The following is a 12,916-nucleotide window of genomic DNA, read 5'->3' as shown; positions in this document are numbered from 1 at the left end:
TTGTAACTGTTTCATAGTTTTAATGGAAATGTTAAAGCACTACTGAAAAATAACACCTGGAGTCTGAATGGACAGCACTGTCTTCCAAAGCTGCAGAATGCCACAGTTAGGTTTAGTTACTGCATTGGACAATGTCCTCTGTCCACACAGAGATGCCTGTTCATGATGTTGGAAGGCACAAACATAAAAGATGCAATGTTTTAAGAGAACATTTAAGAGAAAATTTTTCATTCAAGCCCTGTGATTAATGCAAGAAAGTACTGGAATGAATATTTGTAAGTAAGAGCAAACAAACAACTCATAGATTTGATTCACATAAAATACATTCACACAAAACATTTGCTTTGTTCATTCAGATGATAAATACATCAGTAAAAAATCTCAAGTATTAAACAGAGTAAAGGGATTAAGTCATTGTGCCTTTCCTTTGATACTGATCTGACACTTTTTACAAGAGTTTCCTTATGGGCTTGTCTGTGCTGGTAAGATGTGAGGTGGAAATATTTGTTTGCTCCAAACTGGATTGACATTAGTAGACAAGAGATGAGTATCTTTGAAATTAAGCCATATGTTCATAACCTATTTAAGTAGTGTCTGAAAAACGAACTCACCTGATTTATACTACCTAAGCCAATCACATCCTGAAATTACACATTTTCATTTTTTACTTACATCCCATTAAAAAACATCCTGAGATTTGGGGGAAAAAACGAAAGAAAAAAAGGAACATTAGAATCAGTTCATCTCTGTACTTAGTTACTCATAAGAGGAAAAGACTGAATGAAAAGAGAACGTGTGCTGCGTATCATTTTAAAGTGGAAAAAGTACGTGATATTGAGAGAGAACAAGATTACTAAAATGTAATGTAAAAGCTGTAAAAGAACCAGAAAAATTTGTGATTTATTTTTCCCATTTTTCATCGCAAAATTAAGTTTTCACACACCCTTACAAAAATCTTAGGTCTGAAGAAAGGTTGTGTGGAAGGAGAAAATATGTGGAAGGCAATACAATTATTATCTTTATGGAAGGTGAGAAAATAAATATTCTCAATACCCAGTGTATGGGTATAAACTTTTAATCGGAACACTTAAACAGCCTTTAGGCTCATGATTTAGTTTCCTTTTCAAACACATTAAAAGAATAGTTAAATAAAAAGATACCACTCATGAACATTTTGTCAACCTGCTGCATTTGCACAGAACCCAGCTGCTTAAGGTGCTCTGTGCTGGGGAATAGCAATCCCTCATTCTCTCCTCAGAGATGTACCCCTTCAACTCTGCACAGCCTGCCTGAGGCATGCTTGGCGTTTTGTCCCGAGGCCCTGTATTTGCCTTGGATGTCGTAGTAAATATTACAGCAATCACAGAACGGGGACGTGAGTTTCCAGTGAACAGCCAAACAGTTGAGCTGGCAAATCTTCTTTTTTTTTCTTTTCTCTTTACACAGTCCTTTGTGTATAAGCTATGCCAGTGGCTCCACAGGTACTAAAGGATCAGGAAATATTGTTAGATTTGAAAAATCTTTCCTCCCTGCTTTACTTACCATGGCTTGCCACAGAGGATTAAGTTTTCTGCTTTTCGCCCCATATCTGCTCTCAGGACCGGAGGTCTGTGTTTTATTTGCTCTGTGTTACCTTCTCTTCTGCACTTAAGCAATGCTCACCAAACAAGTTCACAACTAATCTCTTCTTCAGACCTCATCTTAAAACAGAAAACTAAAGCAAAATAAAGGAAAAGCTGCACTAAGTATAACCAAACCGAAGTGGCAGCTGAGCAGCAATGCTCGCCAGCTGGCAGGATGAAGAACCAAATGGCAGCGAGTCTGTACCCCCTGTCCCAGCCTGGAACATGGTTTCCCTTTTAACAACCTGTTGAAAAAGTCTGTCAGTGACTTGCAGCCCAAAATAAGGCTGCAGGAGCTGGTGCTGGCACTGCAGGCAGCATCACTGGCAGCCGCCTCTGAACGTGGGCTCAAGATCATGGAAAAAGTATCTCTGCTGCTCGCTCCCTCTGGACGGCTGCAGTCCCAGGTGCCAAGGGGTGCTGCCCAGGGCAGAGCTGGGGGCACGGCTGAGCCTGACGGGCTGGGAGGGGAGGGACGCGTGGCTGGATGTGACAGGGTGGGGGACTGGAGCTCTGCAGAGGAAACAGAAGGATGATTTGAGACCCCTGAGAGCGTTTGAACAAAGCGCCTCTGAAACCCGACAAGCAGCGTGGTAGAAAGCGTGAAGGAGCTTGTCTGAAAGACGTTTAAATTGGTCATAGACATTAGAGGCAGAAGTTGGTATCTCATTAATGATGAAAGATAATTAGTAGGGTGGGGATAAAGAGCAGATAGCCTTAAAAATGAAGGCATATAGCCAATGTTTGATGTAATTAGAAAAGTATATGGCAGGAAAGGGTTCAAAAGAGAGAGTGGATATGTTGTCAATCCAAACGCAAGAAATAAGATTTTAGGACAAATCCCCAACAAAGTTATTCTGTAATTAAATTAAGAAGATGGCAATGTCATGGGGACAGCATCTGACAGGTTCTGTAACAGTCTTTTCTCATGACAGCACAGCTCAGCCCTGGCAACAGAGGGGATTTTGAGCACAGCTGCCTCCCAGAGGAACGATGCTCATTGCCCCACCCCAGCAAAACCCCTGTACTGGCTCTGCTCACACCTCAGCAAGGAGCACACGGCAGCAGGCAGCCAGCTTAGAGGGGTGGTGGCTGGGCAGGCACTCTGCTCCTACACTGCTCATGTTGCAGTTTGCTCTTGTTCCAAATCAGAAGCAGAGGCTTTAAAAAATATCACTGACATCTGCTCACCACAAATGTTCCTGGAATACCCAAACTGAAAAGTACTCAAACATACGTTTCCCCCAGTACCACTTTTTGTCTTAGTTCCTCTTCACCCATTCATTGCTTGGGGGGAAAAAAAAAAAAAAAAAAAAAAGATCTTTAGCAATAAGTCAGCTATTTTAAAGACTACAATCGCACCCCACACTACGCAACTCCTCTGTAAATTCTGGATGTGATGAAGACTATTGCAGTTCCTCCTCCTCCAATAGACTCTCACTAATGAATCTCAGAGACTGCTCTTCTCCATGTCTCTCGGCTTCTATTGCTTGTGAAAAATATAGTGGTTTCTGCCACTTTTCTCTTCTTGGTTCCAAAAGAGACCGTGAACAAACCCGAAGAGGCTAGGTCTGCTGGTGGTTACTAGGTGAAATAGTTTCAAAACAACCTCTGCCTCAGGATGCCCCTGAACTGTGGATGTTGAGAAGCTGGGAGAAGATATCAAGGGGAAAGATCACTTTCTCTGCACCCAGTTTCTCATACTGTTGTCCTAATCATCCCACACCGGCTGTTGTCTGAGACAGGATAATGGCCCAAAGGGATATTTGATTAGGCTCGGCAGGGCAGCTTCAGTGGCAGCCCCTCTCCGCCTAGAAGAGGAATGCTGCTTCTCCCTCTAAAGCAGCAACGGAGTATTCCCTGGCAGAACTTCTGACAGCATAACTGCCTTCTTGTGGGAGCCCTTCCCCGCCTGGCATCTTTGTTTCTCCACTTGACAGATTTGCAGGATTTATAAGTCCCTCCTATTGGGAAGCTGTTCAAAAAATCTACTGTATTTCTTCCTCACCACACAGTTTTACTGTGAAACTTTCAGTCCTTTTCTATCAAAGAGATAAATCAGTCTCTTACAGTGTGGTCAGATAAGAAAGTGAAGATTATTATAGCTGTATGCCTGTCCCACACAGGAAATCTTTACTTTTTCAGAGATCCTCACAAGCATTTGGCTATTTTAAATGAATCCCAAATCAATTTAAAGACCAAAAAAAAGACTATTCTGCAAAACTCCTGTCCCTCCAGCCTGACTACCAGTTTCAGGAATCTTCATGTTTAATCTGTGGAAACTGAATGCAGTGTTCACAGCTGATGCGAGTTAGCTCTGTAGCCTCGTGGTCTGCTATTGCCTGGAACGAGAAATTCCACCTTAAGTGTTCTACCATTACAAGTAAGTGCTCCTCCTCTTTCTGTCTTGATAATGCAAGAAGTACCTATTTAATTAAATTACATTTTGTAAAGTCTGGGATCAAGGCATATGAGACAAAAAAACATGTAAATATTTTATCAGGTGTAAGCTAGAGCACCATCTCAACCTGTTCAGCAAGCGAGCCACCAGCTCTTCCACAATCAATCAAACCAAACAATTTCACTCGCATCCAAAGACTACAGTCTTAGTTCTGCTGCACCAAGAGAAACCCCTCAAGAAACTTATCTTTTGCTGTCCTTGCTCAATGTTAGAGTTAAAAAAGCACCTGGAACTTTAACAACAGCCCAAATGCTAATCCATTAAAAGGAGATTGGTCAAATCATATGGCTCAGTCCACATACAAACAACTACTCCTCCCTGGATTTTGGTTTTGTGTGTCTGTTTCTCCTCACAAATAACTATACTCATAGACTCAGTAGCTTTGTTTCAAATTATTTTTAACAGTCTAATTTCAGCCACAGAACTTCTGAAACAGAGTCTCCAGATTTTCTGAAGGCTGTCTTCAAATTGTCTTCTGCTTGCAAAGATGGGTACCAGGTAAGATATTTTCATCAATTTTATATGAAATGCTTTATTGAAGAACCTAGTTTCCTGATATGGTTGATTTCCTGGATGATGTGCATGCTGTAGCCATTTGTTACTACCCTTTTCTTTTTTTTTTTTAGAGATTAAAAAAAAACCCCAAACCATGTGATCCTCAAGGTGATCTTTTTGAATGTGCTTGCCCAAGTGGATGGTTACCATAGCTCCCTGCCATGGCTGAGCGGTGCTTTTCCTCCCTGAACTTGACAAATCGATTCTTTTTAATACTGAATGACTTTCTACAATACCATGTTGGTCTTTTCCCAGGGTTAATTTTCAGCCACAGTAGTTAAGAGTAGAAATATACATATATATGTTTATTGTTTTATAAAGAAACCAAAGGCAATATTAAACTCCAGGCACATTTTTTCCAGAACCTAATCAAGTACAGCTGTGTTATTACAGACTTGTGCCAAAAAGCCGGTGAAGGTATTTAGAGAAGGGTGCTTACAAGACGCTGCTGAGCTGTAGAAGTTGATCAGCATGCTCAGTAGTGAAACGAAGAAATTCACTCTACAGTCAGAATCCAATATAACTGTTAAGCAGGTATTCTTTATTAGCAGCACTGGGGTCGCCCTGGGGATTCTCCACCATAAGGGCTCCCACAAACTAGCAAGGGACATCAGTTTACATACACACAAATCATACATATTCATTAGATTTCCTGGAAAGGGGTGTCTTATGATAATGAGCTCCCAGAATTCATTTACATCGTCTGAGCATGCATAGTAAAAATAGAGTGAGGGTCTTCGGTGGTCGAGGGAAGAAGTACGTGGTTTTCTTCATGGTGTCCGCTCTTTCCAGAGCATGCGCTGTGAGGTAAAGTCCAGCTGTCTTCTTCCTAAATCGGCAAGATCATCCTCCCTAGATTGTATCTCTGTGTCCTTTTGTTCAAGTTCCCCCTTATCTTAGTTTGGCCAAGTGCCCATTGAAGGCTGCTGTCAGTGAGTTATATAGGGAGCATTTTACTTTTGTCTAGACAGAAAAGAGGCCTAGGAAAAACAGTTGAGGAGTCCTTGGGAAACAAACACAAGCAAAACTTTCATGCATCACAGTTTAGACTTAATCGGAAATTGAGCCCTTTCAGTAGCAATGTCGCCTCCTCAATCTCCTGAGCTCAGGGGACTGGGAAAACAAGTCAAAGGACCACCAGTGCAGTCAGTGAAGCCAGGCCCTGCTTCAGAAGAGCAGTTCCCAGGCTTGTGTGGGTCAGCCTTCAAGGCACTGTCTCTCATTGCCCTTGCTCCCCAGGTACCACAGCTCCAGCATCTCTAGATCCCCTCACCCCATCCCAGCACCCCAGTCCTTGCTTTCTCTGAGCCCCATGCTCCCCCCTTGCAGAGGGAGAAGGATGCAGGATGAAGGGACAGTCAGAAAGGCTGTTTGAGGAACAAGGCTGCTGTGCCTCCTTTCTGGTTTCTGTTGTTGCCACCTTGCCAAAGCACAGAGCTCAAGTGAATAAACGCAGCAGAGCGGTAGGGCTTGGACCACACAATTCATCTTTGGTGTCTGAAAAAGCCCAAACTCAGCCAAAGAGTTTGAAGTGTTTTCACACAGCGTGGGCCACTCACTGTGTCCTCCGACAGCCCACTCAGCCCCTCAGCTAGCCTCTTCTTCCAAAGCTGAGGTTCAGATCACATTTGATCCTGACAAACTCCCACTTCAGCCTGGCCCTATTTCAGCATCTGAAAAAACATCTACTGTTCTGCTGTGGCCATCTGCTACCATCTCCAAGAAGTCAGGCAAAAAATACCCAGGTACTTTGAAAAACTGTGTTACTTGAAACCTAATACATATAAATACAGTCTGACAAAGGGGATAGCTTAAAACCTTTTATGAATGAATGGGGCTTGGCTTCTGCCTCCAAGGGTAAGTTAGCATCATTACTCCCTTTGAAAACAGACTGCAGCAAAGGGAACTAATTGACCATATATATACACAAAGTGTGATAAAACTCAGAATTTATTTCAAGGTGAAAGTTAATGAGCAGGAACACAGAAAACAAAGGGGCAATAAGCAACCTTCAGGCCTGAAATGCTCTCTCATTTTGTAGTCATAACTTATGTTTAGTAACCAGGCATCAATAAACTTGTCATCAGCGATGAGTCACTTTATGGTAGATTACAGTGGATACCATTACGCATCACTTCTTGAAGAGAGCAGGACCAGAGGAATTACCCAGGCTTGTCTCTGCCCAGCATTCAAAACTTCAGTGTGTGGCAGTCTACAAAGACCTCAACCTTAGTTTTCAGTAAATAACACAAAATAATCACTATGGGAACAGTCCTGCCCTGTGACTTTGCAATTCAGGTCACCGGTGAGTGAAAATATTCTTTATGAGGACTCTATCCAATTCCCACTGCCTCCCACAGAGTCTTTCCATTCGCTGCAGCAGAGGCTAAATAGACCATTATATAACATTTGGGACTGTACGTTTTCAGGCTTGTGGGCATTCAGCCCTCAAGTGTTTCAAGATACAATTTATAAACATAATTTCCGCCCCCTCAGTACTCTTATCTGCCTCTGGAAGAATACTAGTTGTTGTGAACAGATCGTGCTAGTTGAAACAGGCGACAGTGACAGGAAACTCAGGAGTGCATTCTGTAATATTAGTGCTGTAATATTGAAAACTCTTCGGTTCTAAGCAGTAATGGGATTTTAGCTTAAAGTGAAAGTTTTTGTTAAAGATCATGTATCCCATGCTGTTACAATAGTTCATTCCCACACCCAGACTTTGCTTGCTAAGCTAAATTGCAGAACTCCTCACAGCAAAACTTTTACTAGAAGCAGAGCTAAAAAACAATTTTACAAAAGGCTAAAATTGTTCTCAGTTTACTTCTAATTTCAGTTTTTGCTATCATGCTTTTTTATCTTCAACTTTCTGTCTTTGATTATTTGGGAAAATATTGTGGAAATTTGCAATGGATATCAATTAATAAGCAACTAATCCCAAATCAAAATTGAAAATGACTTCTTTGCATTTAAAACTCATCTAGTCTTTTTCAGACGAAGTCAGCACTTATTCAAGTGTTCAAGTTTACATTAGTAGTGTTCAAGTTTACATTAGTAGTGGAAAAAGTTTGCCTCCATGGTCCATTACAATACTTCCAAGGGCAGAGCTTCATTACACAAATAGCTACTCTCAGTTTTTCGTGACTGGTAAGTCTTCAAGAGCAAAGTATGAAACAAAAATTAGTCTTTTCCCCTTTCAGTGTTTATGCTGTATGTCATCTGCTTTTCTAGTCGCATAGATCAGCTTTTTTCCCAAATCAAGGAAGACTACAATATTAAACGAGCTGTTGAGCTTGTGTTTGTGCTAACTGCAGCCAGAAAAACCACTGCATTAGGGCCACTCTTGGGAGAAGATGTCATTTTTTGTAGTAATCTCCTAAAGCATATCTGGGATACATGCAACAGTTTTGTTCTACCTGCCATAGCATCAATCATTAAAAAAAGTCAGTTGTTGCTTGAATGAGAAATACCTGGCATAGGTAAGCAGCAGAGGCTGTAACCAGAACTGCCACCTCAGAAAACATCCATATGGCAGCTGCCAAATCACTAACTTTCAGACAGCCTCCTCACATCATCTTGTGCTTCTCCACTACCGCTTCCAGTAAAAGGCCTAAAACCTGATAGCCACACATCTGGTTTTAGGAGCTGATCTTTCGCACAGCAATTTCACCTTGAAAAATAATGGCAGACGTGCCACCAGGAAGAATTACAGAGAAGGGCTGAAGTAGCCACCATTGATGCTGTTGCACTCAAGGCAAACACTCCTGTGCCCCAGGTGGGATATCTAGCAATTGAATGTTTGCCCATAGTCATGAAGGAGAGCAAACAAATGATTCGAGAATGGTCTTTTCATAAAGCACAAAGTCACAGTCATCATGGATTCCAGATAAAGTTTTATCTGTTTGATTTAGTGGCACATTTTGCAGCCCTTGAGATTTTCTCCTCCCTGCTCTTAAGTGATCTTTTGAATTTCTCTCCTGAAACAGGTGCAGTGAAACAAGGCATAGTGATCTTGTTCATACTGTTCACAAAGGTAGATCACCCCCAGCCTCTAGTCAGTACTGACCCTTCCTCCAACCCACTGAATGACAAATCCAAACTCCCCAAAGACTTGATGTATTTTGGTCATCGTACGTACATAAACTCATGCCTGAAAATTGCCTGTATTCTTTGATTCTATGTATGTTATTTAGCATTAATCTGTACTCATGAATCTTGTCTAAAATGGGCTTTAACAACTTGACAAAGTTACTCATCCACAGTGTAATTTGTTATCCTATCCACCCTTGTATTTTCTGCAGAACAAGCTGATAGGTTTACTGACAAACCAAAAACCTGACCCAGGAAGATTAAGGAAATGTAATATTTTTATACTTGAGAATTATCATGAAATTCAGCAGTTTTTTTCCTCATGGTTTTCTTCCCTTTTCCTTTGTTGTGACCATGGGCTTCTGCACTGACCTACTATAATTCCTCTAGAACAGTATTCAAAAACATAGGTCTCAAAGCAAAATTTTATACATTTACTAAGACCAAACAAATTTTAATAATTTATGCACATACAATTAAGTCAGTGATATTGCTTGCAAGCATTTATATGAGTAACCACCAATTTCCCAATTAACCTATTTCAAAACTTTTATGTTCTTTAAAAATAATTCCAGAAAATTACTTAATGCATGATGGCTTTCTACAACATGGGGGAAAATAACGTGGTTCACTGAAACCAGGTGCCACATTTGGCACAGATGGAACAGGAGCTATCAGAAAGCAGCATGTATTATGCCTTGAAGCGTACATAGTATTCATCCTTATGGACCAGAGGTTCTCAGTATTTTCCAGACTACTACCACTCTTTCCCACACTCATTAGGGCTCAGTGTTTCTTCTGTTGTCAGGAGATTCCAAATGTGTGGAAAGACAGAAGCTCAGAACGGCATGTAAATAGCTTTAGTAGAGCAGAGCCTGCAGCTAGCTTTCAGGAATTAGAAAGACATTGGCTATTGTCAGGATCAAAAAAAGTCATAAGGAAAGTGAATCAACTTTTTTAAGCTTGATATGGAGAAAAGACACACACGCACGCACACACCCCCACCCCCCCTCCATAACTATATTACTCTTAAAGCAAGAAAATGACACTGCTTTACTTCATCCTGCATAAGGGTATTAAGTCTCTTAAAGCACTCAGCTCACTCTTTGACATTAAACGCCAGCACTTCAAGATAAAATGGTACTTTTCCATTTCAAATAATTCCTCTTAGGTTTCAATTCCAAAGATCGAGCGCAAAGTTAAAGAATACATTCTACCCCAAATACGTTCTACCTAACCTAATCACACTCAGATTAATTATTTGCTCTACAGAAGTTACACTTTATCACCCACAGACTACTGTAACGCAGGATGCTGAGAACTTAGGGAGAGCCAGTTGTTAAATTCCAGGTTCTTCGCGAGGTGAGAATCGCTGTCCCCCCAGCAGTGGGCTACGGTAGCAAAACTGCTTTTTACATTTTCCATTAAAAAATATAAATTAAGAAACTTATGCATGGACTGTACATTTAGAGAAGCCAGACTGTAATTAAATCAGTAGTCTTACAATCCTCATTTGCAAGTAGTTAAGTGCTGGGTTTGGCAACCTGGATAACTCCCATCAGTTGTCTTAAAACAGCTTGACTATGGAGCTGACAAGTTTCAGCAAAGTAAACTCAGGTTTTACTTCAAATTTACTGTAAATAGGGTCATAGTATAATTTAGATTGAAAGGGACCGCAGGAGGTCCCCAAGATTAATGCCCTGCACCCAGCAGGGTCAGCACCAAGGCCACATTGCTCAGGGCTGAATAAGCTGCTGCTTTATTCCTTCCCCCTCTAGGATCCACTTGGCATTCTTTTTATATTTGCTAACATGCTTTTACGTCTTCCTCTTTCCTCACTGGTCTACAGCTCCACGCTATACCCAAATTTGTGATATATGGTTTCCTTCACATATGTTAGATATGACTTCTTTGTTCTGCTACTCCCTAAACACAGTTTTGTCTCATTGTTTGTTTTTTTTTTTCAAACCAAAACAACCAAACAAGAACCCCAAAGAAGAAAAAAAACAACCAAACATAAAAAGACCCTTTATCCTAAAGATTCCTTGAAAATCTGTGACCTTGCACAGTAACTTAAAAGCATGTGCATTTTAAAAAAGCTCATAAGGTAGAAAACTCAAAATGTATTTTGTTGTTTAAAGTGCATCAGACACTTGCTAATCAAATCTCCATTACAGCTCTTCACTCTACAGTGTTAGGACACTGAGTCTTCTAGCCTGTTTGGTGATAAATCTACAGAGAAAATTTTGTTTCACAGACAGCCCTAGCATGAACTCTGCAGATGTATACACCCAGAGTCTCAGAAAGGATGTGTGTTGGGAAAGGCCAAGCTCCTCACGGTAAGCCACTGTGTCTGAGACAAATTCTGTGTGCTGCAGGTAGGAGGGGAATGGGGAGCAGGCAGTACACACAGGGCAGACAGACAAAACTGGAGAAAGCTATATGAAATTAGTTATAGAATCAGAAGCTAATTCAGGTCAGAGAGGAGCTCAGGGAGGTCTCCAGTCCACCCTCCTGCTCAAAGCTGGATAAGCTACAAGGTTGGATCGTATTACTCATGGCTTAATCCAGCCTTCTCTTGAAAACCTCCAAACCAGAGATGAAACAATCTCTCTGGGCAACTTAGTCCACTCTCTGACTGTCCAAAGGGTAAAAAACATTCTTCTTACATCTTGGCAGAACATGCCCTGTTTCAAGTCACACCTGTTGTGTCTTATCCCTCCCACCAAGCACCCCCTGAGAAGAGCCTTGCTTCATCTCATTCAATAGCTTCTCTAAGTTCAGCTAAGTATTTTAGCATCTTTGATCATAAAAGTAGCCTGGGTTTTAGTGAAACGTAGCAGAGGTGCAAGTGAACTGACCTTCCAAGAGGCTCCGTTTGATTCTAATAAGGAGCAACTCGAGTTAGAGAGTGATCCAGGAGTCAATAGCCCCTCTTGCAAAAGAGGGGGCTTGCTTTCCATTAATTACAGTATTAGTATTTTAAATAAAATCATCCAGACTGATAAATGAAGTGTCAGTTTCTGAAAAAACAAATTCCAGACAGGAAACCCTTAGCACCTCAGATCAAGGGATAAACAATCAACCTTATTAAACCAACAAACCAAGTTTATTTATAGAAGTCTGTACAATTGTGATGAACTATGCTAGGACACCAATGAAACAAAGCAAACAAATCTCTCCCTCTCTAACGAGCGGGAGGTGTAGTCACTCACCTTTACATGCACTTAAAGGAAAAAAGATTACAGCTTTCATACACAGTTCTGTAACTATTCCAGAGTACTTTCCTGATGTATTATTCTCAATATAAGAGGTTTGCATGACAATTTACTGACTGTTGTCTCTCTTCAAAGCAGTATGTATTTCAGCAGAATCCAAAGACTTTGAGAGGATAAATGGCAGTCTCAGAGTCGCAGATAACTGGGACATAGCCCATCATTTGGATCTGCATTCTAAACTCACTGCATCTCCCCTGTTTCTGTTATCTCCACTAAAAGTTACTTGCAACACTGTACAGCTCTCATAGATATTTTGGCTGTAGTACACACTATTCTTGTATTACCAAATGTAGAAGTTACCTAGAACCAATACATGAGGGCAAGCACATTAAAAATACTGAATTTCAGTTAACTTTACCTTTAGAAACCACTTGTCACTGCACCTCAGAGCTCTGAGGCATTTCTGTGGAAAAATCAGTTCCTGAATTGCTTGATTTGGCAATTATTTCTTCAAAGCATTGGAGAGTGATTATTTTGAAAACTGGCTATTGCAAAATAACTTTAGATTTTTTTATTACAAATCTGTAACATCATTGAAGCTGTTGAAAAAAACAAAATCATATCAAATGCATATCTACACAGTGAATCACGATGTCTCCTATGAATTTATCATGGTAGATTCCATAAATCCACTCTTAAAAAGTTAAAAGTACATATATGTGAAAGCCTACTACAACTCCAGAGAAGCTGCTAAAATAGGCCATCAAATAAAGCAGTCTATGATTACATATTTACAGAATAACCCACATATGTCCTAGAACTATGGACTATTCGGTAAATAAGCACTGAAGGATTTCTAATTATTTGTTTACATGGTAGATACGAGCTGCTTCATAGGTTGATTTTCTTTTTATACACAGTCCATAGTATCAATCTGCACACAATTACATGGCGTTTCTTTAAAGCTACTG

This window comes from Athene noctua, chromosome 6 (assembly GCF_965140245.1).
Source record: "Athene noctua chromosome 6, bAthNoc1.hap1.1, whole genome shotgun sequence".
Taxonomy (NCBI): domain Eukaryota; kingdom Metazoa; phylum Chordata; class Aves; order Strigiformes; family Strigidae; genus Athene; species Athene noctua.
The sequence above is the reverse complement of the archived record's forward strand: the minus strand, read 5'-3'. Positions refer to the sequence as shown.